General features: G+C 39.7%; 1 long non-coding RNA gene across 2 annotated transcripts in view; it reads left to right on the top strand.

The window, feature by feature from the left end:
* Positions 1-8,696, top strand: part of LOC138210952 (uncharacterized) — a 57,220-nt gene extending 48,524 nt beyond the window's left edge. For both annotated transcript variants that reach the window (XR_011179303.1, XR_011179301.1), the window contains exon 3: positions 8,537-8,696. This is a non-coding gene — a long non-coding RNA (uncharacterized lncRNA). The remainder of the gene's footprint in view (positions 1-8,536) is intronic.
* The last annotated feature ends 479 nt before the right edge of the window (positions 8,697-9,175 follow it).

Raw genomic sequence — 9,175 nt, 5'->3', positions numbered from 1 at the left:
TCTGAGAGGGCATCTGCTGATTGTATCGGCTAATTGTGTTTCAAGTGAGCTGGCCAAGTTGTCAATCACAGAGTACAGCCAGCCGGAGCCGGAGCCGTTTTCTTGTTTTGATTGATTTACCCTTGAGAAATGTCACTGATTGGTTCGTCACACATTTGAAATGTCAGTACGGTGACAACAGTTGGGAGAGAAGTAAACAGAAAGTCCTGCCGTCCGTGTAGGTGTTGGCTCCAAATAACCGTGAGTCTTAACAACGTGTAGGTCTCCGTCCAGCCGTGTCACCATGTTTGCAGGCTCACAATCAGGAATAATCCCTGTTGGCTGGGGAAGTTCTTTCAACTTTGGCTAACATTACCTACAAGTTGATACTTGTATAATACTGTTTGAAAGAAAATTTTTTAATCTAATGTTCAAATCACATTTTACGTACGTTTATCGATGAAATTGATGTTCCTTTAAGGCTACATGTTAACAAGAGGATAACATGTTTAACTGCAACATTCGGAGGATGATTTATGGATGTTGTTGAAGTAACAGATAATAAATTGTTCTTTCATGAAACATTCCTACAATATTACATGATGACAAAGGAAGAACATTGTAAATGCAACATTCAGAAAATGTTATTTACAGCAAAAATAATTGTTTTCTATAAAGTGTTCCTGTGATGTGTTAACACTGGTGGAACATCTTGGGGATGTTGTTGAGGCCTGAGGTGACAGACAGACAATGTGGACACGAACATTTTCTGGGAAAGTGATGAAATAGTTGGGAAAGGGTTGGCTGGCTGTCATTCCTCAAATGAAGGCAAAATTCCCCCAAAAACTTAAAAACAATAATACTTGGGAAACATAAAAAAAATACCTCAAAACTCTAAATATTTTGGGGGCGTTTTTATAAAACATTATATTATTTTAACATTATTTTGGGAACAAAACAAAAAAAAGAGAAAACTTCCTGCTGAAAACATTACCGGAAGATTAGATCATATTCTCAGAACATTTTGAAAACAAAAAAAATCTAGCTGGCATGCTGCTTAGATTCAAGAAGGGAGCATCTCAAAGTGCACAGACCCCATTTTATATTGAATACAATATATTTGATATATAATAAGGATATAGTCATTTTAAAGTTGTAATGAAAATTCTCAAGCCGCTGTCCTCATAAAACCCCAAAAGACACACAGACCTGGCCTGATGAGAAGGTGTCAGCAGCCACAGTCTTCTCACTCCTGTGGGACAGAAAGATCCATTTTTGAAGGACTCCTAAGCCGTGACTCATCTCCAGCATCTACATACAGCGTCGATGCGCTGATATTTTACTGCTAATTCACAGCGATCTGACCTCGATTGGTTACCGCGGTGTAAGTTTAGGTGAGAAACAATGAAAGACAAAAAAAAAACACCAAATTGCTTCCCCTCACAGCGATGTCTGTCACTAACAACACGTCCTCCTCTATTTCAGCTGATTATCTGTTTATTCATTACTTTCTCAATATTTCAATCTTATATGGTAATTCTACGTTCAAAAGATGACATTTCAAGCAGCGTAAGATGTTCTGCTTCGGCCCTCTTGTTTTGCAGTGTTGTCGATTCTTCCACAACACAATCAGGAAACAGGCAAGATGACCTTGTGGGAAAAAAGATTTGTGCCGTCAACAACAATGCACATGATTAACTACTTAGAAAAACAAAGTCCCAGAGCATCAAAGGTTACTTGCTACACTTCCTATTGCAATGTCAAAGAGGCTCACAGGCTTAGAGCTTCACCCTATGTTCAAGTTTAAATCAATTTGTGTAAAAGTGTTGTGAATATTATAGACAATTATCATCAAACTCATTAGCATACTCATTAGCATGAGGAGCCACACATGTGTACAGAAAATGTTCAGCCCTTAAAGTAGATGTTGAGAAGCTCTTCTCCACTGGATAAAAAAAAAATGACCTTCTGGTGGTGTGAGAGGAAAAGTCAGGGGATCACCAAAGTCATTAGCTTTCCCCCTTTGGGCATCATTAATATGTTTACCAAATATAATTGCAGTGCATCCAATAGCTGTTGTGACATTTCAGCCTGGATGAAGGCAGCGGACTGATTGCCATCCCTACAGCTGTGCTGCTGGCATGGCTACAAAAATAAGCATCATTTTCTAACTCGAGTGGTTTAGAGTTTGTAGCACTAAAAAGGCTCGCACAAGGAAACTAAAGTATAAATACTTCATCTAATTTAATTTATGGAGCCAACTTCACAGAGAAAATAAAGTTATACAGAGAGACATCGCCTCAAATTAAGATACGAAATACATTTTACATCAGAGAGAAAGAAGCCAAAGCACGCAAAGACACAATTTATTTACCAGGCTAATCTTAAATAAGCTTAATTTTGGGGCACACCTCTGGTCAACGAATAGATTGCTCTAACAACTGGAGCATAATGGCTACAAGCAGTTTTAATAGACTCGGAGCAAAGACAGCTGGGTGCAAAGTGACCTGGATTCACTGTATGCTGCCACTGTCAAAGCCCTCTGGAATGCATACAATTACTGTCAATCCCTCCTCTTCTCCAGCGGGAAAACTCTTCACGTCTCCTGCAGCACTTCACATTTCAACAACAAATGCGCCTAACGTACTGGACAGGCCACAAAAGTAATCATTACCTTAATCATTAGAGACACGCAGTGTGACTAACTGGCTGCTTACTTGAACAGTCTTCTGAAACCATTTTCACACTTCACACACGCTTCTCCGTGGACATTTGTGTTTTGCAGCCCTGTGCTGTACTGTATGTGCTGTTTCAGTAAGTGTTTCACACTCCCAGCATTTCTCCTCTCTACTGATTGAGTGCCCTTAAAAGTACCAGGGTTAACACGACATGTGAATATATGCATTTCTTGGATGCTGCTAAGGGATAAAATATCAACACTTCTCATATTCTATATGACGTTCAGAACACTTGGAGCCCTCAAGCCTTTTTAATAATGCATTAAACAGTAACTCTCAGGTCAGTGCGGGGAGGCGGCGCTGGCGGTAAACACAGCATCAATATGGATAAGTCTCATGCAGCCTCGTCGCTGGAGTCTTTGCCACTTCGATCTCTCTCTCCCACTTCAGCCGCACAGTCATCGCAATCTCTCTTCCTTTCTCTGTCTCACAGAAACACGTATGCACGCACACACTCGTGGTAGGTCGTGATTGCATAACACTGACACTCACAGCTGCTGGTTTATCATTTATTAATGCCTTTTTCAGTGGCATAATTTGCTTTGCTCTGTATAGGACAGTAATAATTCAGGTGATATGCTGAATAATGTGAGAGGACCAGGAAATACATTTTGGGGCTGCAAAGTGTTTTTCTCTCCTTCCATACGCATCAGAGGGTCATTTAGCAACACAGAGGCATCAGTATCAAGTGAAATAAGTTCTCCAAACCGTATAAAAATATAAAATAATGAATGTATGGCACAGCCATCTTATCTCTAATGTTTGCATCCTCTTTATTCCACCACTAGCTTCCTCAAGTCTGGGGCGGTGTACGTCCTGGACCCTACACAAAGTTGATGAGCAAATAGTGTCGGTCAACTGGAGGACTGTTAACTTTTGAGATACACGAATTGGTTTGAGTACCTGCACATGTCATCCTGCTAATTTCATTACCTGGGAGCCGTGCTCAAGGACAGAGGATGGTGGTGACAAGCTTGAAATTCAGAATATGATAGGCAAGAGACAGAGAGGAGCAAGAGAAAGGGAGGGGTGCATAGCCAGATCTGACAGAATGAGGAATTTGCTCTATGATGTCCTTCACAGCATGTACCAGAAATATAGGATGAATAAGACCAAAAAAAAGGTGATTTGCTTCCAGAGTCCTTAACTTCATTGACAAAGTCTAGCTGCAGCATATTGCTCATAGTGGGAGCATGAGAGTGGTAGAGGGAGTTGCAGTAAATCAACTGTCAGGGGGAGAAAAGATGAATGACTTTTACCCGGTCAGCAAAAAAATAAATTTAAAAATCCCTTTGTTCTTTTAATCAGTTCATCAAAATTCAGTTCAGCTTTATAAGTTGACTTATGGCACGGGGGGACTGAGGGCACAGGGAACTTCTGTCAATCTATTATGTTCTGCTTTATGATAGGAAATATCCGCAGAATATAGAAAAGGTTCCCCTGACTCAAAACCCAAAAAGATAGATAGAGGACAGGTATATTATTTTAACATCCTGAGGTGATCCATTGAGTTTTTACCTTGACAAGAATCGCAAAATTTCCCCAATGAAGAACTTCATCAAAACATTTTACACAGTCTGTGAACTCGTCATGGGGAGCACTACCGCACTTCCACTGTAGGAAGAGGTGTGCAAAGCCTTTTTCTGGTTGCACAGGGAGCTGTAAGAAATCTGATAAATTGCCTCGGGTTATGTCACAAGTTTAAAAATGAAAGAGATTACCAGACCTCTGTGACATGCTCCTCATCTCTGTTTGAGGCTCGCAGCATGAAGCCCTGACAAGCACTGTGAGTCTCTGACTGAGCTGTCAGTGGTTGGGATGGATTGTGGGTAATGTAACTGCCAGGCTTTAACAGGGAAGAACAGATTGTCCCCCCTTAAAATACAGCCATTAGAAGTTGTCTGTGCAAGCGGCTTAGTATGACCCATATTTACATTTATTCGTGGTCGTATAATTATGACAGGAGTCAGAATATAATAAAGACTGACAAAGTCTGCGTAGGGAGGAGGTCTGGGTGGCTGGATGGACAAACAAAAGTCAACATTGACGTACCTTAACTTATGTACATATGTTACGTAACGTATTTAACTACAGCAACGTAACTAACGTCATGTACGTAACGTACGTAGCGAACATAGTTATTCTACCCCAAACATAATCTAGTTTAAAGTAGTTAACTTTTAAAGTAAAGTAGTTTTGGTGCTTACACGTAACTAAACTAAGACGAAGTTTCACGACATTAGGCGTGTTACATTTCTGTTACCACGACGACAGAAGTCTGGTACACCTGTAGCTAGGCCTGGCCATAGTTACATATTTGGTTTTAGCGAATGGTCTATTCTGTCGTTTAGGTGTGAGGATGTTTTGGTCCAACAGAGGGCGCTGAAAACACATACGAGTCCTTTTTTTTAAATCAATGGAACTCTTCGAAGTATTTTGTAGTTTCAGTGGGAGGACGTGTTGGAGGTGAATAAAGTCGAAATCTGTTTCTCATGCGTCAGTGTTTATTCTCTCTTTGTTGAACATTCAGGAGTGTAAGGACATGTTGTGATTCAGAATTTATTCACCATGAAACGTACTGAAAAAAAGTCAGTGTGAGTGGGCTGAAATTATAAGAGAAGGAGAAAACTGTGCAGAATCTACCTGACACACAGAGGGAAGAATATTTCTATGAATCATGAAAATACAAAGTGGACAGAAAGTTGAAGCAGAAAAATACAGAGATAATAATAATAATAAAACACTTGTTAGCTGTTTATACTTTACCCAAAAAATAATTCTGAAAGACAGTAAAGCCTTTCCCTCTTCAAGATGTAATTTGAGTTTATAGAGGTTTAATTAATATCAAGATAGGGACTTAAATGGTTTTTGAGCAAAGAAGATGACAACGCAGCAGTTGCAAAACTAGCCTGGCATGAAATCTCTGTCTAAATAACAATTTCAAAATAATAACAATAATAACATTCAAAAATATCCTGAGTTTTTTCAGATATCCAAAACATACTGTTCACAGGAGCATAATAAAAGGACAAAATATAATGGAAAATGATATATTAGTACCAGTCACACTAGTTGAGATTGTGTTTCATCCTCTAGTGAGAAACAACCGCAGGCTTTACTAGAAGCTACCCTGTTTGATCAAGACTGATTTATTGTTGGAATTTCATAGGGAGGAGACATTATAAAATTAAAGCTATATACAATCAGCTGACCTAAACACTGTCACTTCTCTTATGGTCTGGCCAAGGCACGCAATTGAAAAAGAACGCAGCAAGTATCCCTTCATCATAATGGCTTTATTTTCTATTCCCTCTAATTTTAAAATGACAAGAACAAAATGGATATCGCTCTGTGCACCAGATGAGAGAGGACACTTTGCTGAGCAAGCCAATAATGGCAGATGGAGCGGGCTTTGAGTTATGATGTGTGTGATGCAGTGGAAGATGTAACACAGATGACTTGCTGGACTCAGCATTACAGGAAAATGAGGCCTCACAAGACCTCAAGTGGTTTTAGTTTCACCTGCAGGCAGTGTTTACAGACGTTTCATGATAAAGCATCTCCATCCTGGTCTTAATGAGGCCAATAAATCACCAAGAAATTCCAGTTTTCTTTATTCATTTTGGGCAAATCCCAGCATACAATCACCAAGCCGTACAGAAACAGTATTTTAGGGTTCTCCTCACCCTCGCAGTTGGACTATAGAGCAAATAATTTTAACTCTGGAGGCACTTTGAAGGAACAAAAGACTTTTATTTATTCATCTGCCTTTGCTTTTAATGCAATTAAGTCCAATATTTTTGCTGGCAAAGTGACTCATCTTTTACATTTCTGTTGTAAAATTGTCATATTTTGGACTCCTTGCCTCCTTGCCTTGTAGACCAGAGTAAAGATGTTCTGTCGTCCACTGGCTCCCTCAGGGTTGGTCCTGTCCCCACAACTGTTTATTCTCTAGGTCAGGGACATGAAGCACAAGGGCAGCCACATGCTATAATTCCCAGATGACAACTGTAAGCCTTCTTCATGGAAATAAATATCTATACCTTGATAGCTATATTATGAGGAAATTGAGCTTTGACAGCAATAAGCAGAAACAAAGAAACTGTTATTGTTGTATTGTTGTAAGAGAGCTGATGTTGTCTGTAGATGGAACGTACAAATGTGTGAAACAGAAATTACCTGTACAACATTGTAGAGTAAAATCGTGGGAGATTTTTAGCCAGCTTAACAATTATTACAACAAAAACTGATTATTATTAAAACTGATTGCTTGTTACAGTGCATCCAAAAAGTATTCACAGCGCTTCACTTTTTCCACATTTTGTTATGTTACAACTTTTTTTAAAATTAAATTAAAAAAATTCCTCAAAATTCTACACACAATACCCCATAATGATAATGTGAAAAAAGTTTTTTTGAAATTTTTGCAAATCTATTAAAAATTTAAAAAAAAAATTAAAAATCACATGTACATAAGTATTCACAGCCTTTGCCATGACACTCAAAATTGAGCTCAGGTGCATCCTGTTTCCACTGATCATCCTTGAGATGTTTCTACAACTTGATTGGAGTCCATCTGTGGTAAATTCAGTTGATTGGACATGATTTGGAAAGACACACAGCTGTCTATACAAGGTCCCACAGTCGACAGAGCATGTCGGAGCTGAACCAAGCCATGAAGTCCAAGGAATTGTCTGTAGTCCTCCGAAACAGGATTGTATCGAGGCACAGATCTGGGGAAGGGTACAGAAACATTTCCGTGGCATTGAAGGTCCGAATGAGCACAGTGGCCTCCATCATCCGTAAATGGAAGAAGTTTGGAACCTCCAGGACTCTTCCTAGAGTCGTCCGCCCGGCCAAACTGAGCAATCGGGGGAGAAGGGCCTTAGTCAGGGAGGTGACCAAGAACCCGATGGTCACTCTGACAGAGCTCCAGCGTTGGTCTGTGAAGAGAGGAGAACCTTCCAGAAGGACAACCATCTCTGCAGCACTCCACCAAGCAGGCCTGTATGGTAGAGTGGCCAGACGGAAGCCACTCCTCAGTAAAAGGCACATGACAGCCCACCTGGAGTTTACCAAAAGGCACCTGAAAGACTCTCAGACCATGAGATACAAAATTCAGTGGTCTGATGAAACAAAGATTGAACTCTTTGGCCTGATGGCTGTGCACCGACGCTCCCCATCCAACCTGATGGCGCTTGAGAGGTCCTGAAAAGAAGAATGGGAGAAACTGCCCAGAAATGGGTGCCAAGCTTGTAGCATCATCCTCAAAAAGACTTGAGGCTGTAATTTCTGCCAAAGGTGCTTCAACAAAGTATTGAGCAAAGGCTGTGAATACTTATGTACGTGTTATATTTTCGTTCTTTATTTTTAATAGATTTGCAAAAATTTTAAACAAACTTTTTTCACTTTGTCATTATGGGGTATTGTGTGTAGAATTTTGAGGAAAAAAAAAGTTTTTTTAATCCATTTTGGAATAAGGCTGTAACATAAAATGTGGAAAAAGTGAAGCGGTGTGAATACTTTCTGGATGCACTCGATAAGGAATTTAATCCCATAAACTCTGGTCACAAATAGTACTTTTTTAAAACAATACGTTTGAGTTTTGAATTCATCCCACGTGCAATAAAATACTTAACTTAGCTCCCCCACAACTTGGCACTTTATCTGATCCCTGCTCTTCTTTTTGCTGTTTTTCTTTGCTTTTATCACCTAAATCTTTTTATCATATGCTAAATCACCATCCTCTTAAAGCCTTCTCGCTGCCTTATTGTGTTATCATACTGCACTGTTTTTATTTTTGTGCATTTCTCTTGCAGGACAAAACATCAAGACAAAGAGAGCAAGAAGAGCTGAAGTGTGCAGTATCCACAGAAAGGTCATTCCTCAGTGGAGTCACCTCGGAGAAACACTAGTCAGACATGACTGTATTAGTGAGATCATTCAAAGTTAAGAACTGCTTATTAACAATTATTAATAAACTGGTAAATTGACAAAGCAAACCTACGATGTGGTGCAGTGTGCTGTCTGCAGGTTGTGAGATCAGTTGGTAAGAAAATACATTTGAATAATGCAATTGGTTCAGTTGAAATCATAAAAATACCAATTTGGCATTCCCAAGAGGTTCAATGTTGAAGGTTCAAGGTTGAAGGCTGCGTTTTTGGTACCTGGGAGTACATTTAGTGCAGACAGGACATTTGGTCATCCAGACAACACATCAAAGACACGTTGTTTTGTCCACAAATAATCACAGATTATTCCTCTGTGCTCAATGTGTTCAGGTCATGTGAGATTTGGCTGGAAGTGTACAGTATGTCAAGTGGCACAACTGTTTCCCTCTCATCGATAAACCTCTGGGATACTCCATCAGAGTCAACAAAGAAAACTCCGATCCAGAAATAGCTTTTCCTCCTCCAATGTCAGGACGACAAAGAGCAACTTCCCAGAGCCACATCCGA

This window comes from Embiotoca jacksoni, unplaced genomic scaffold, assembly GCF_022577435.1.
Source record: "Embiotoca jacksoni isolate LCO1_2020_lvr unplaced genomic scaffold, fEmbJac1.0.p SCAF_10, whole genome shotgun sequence".
Taxonomy (NCBI): Eukaryota; Metazoa; Chordata; class Actinopteri; family Embiotocidae; genus Embiotoca; species Embiotoca jacksoni.
The sequence above is the reverse complement of the archived record's forward strand: the minus strand, read 5'-3'. Positions and strand labels throughout refer to the sequence as shown.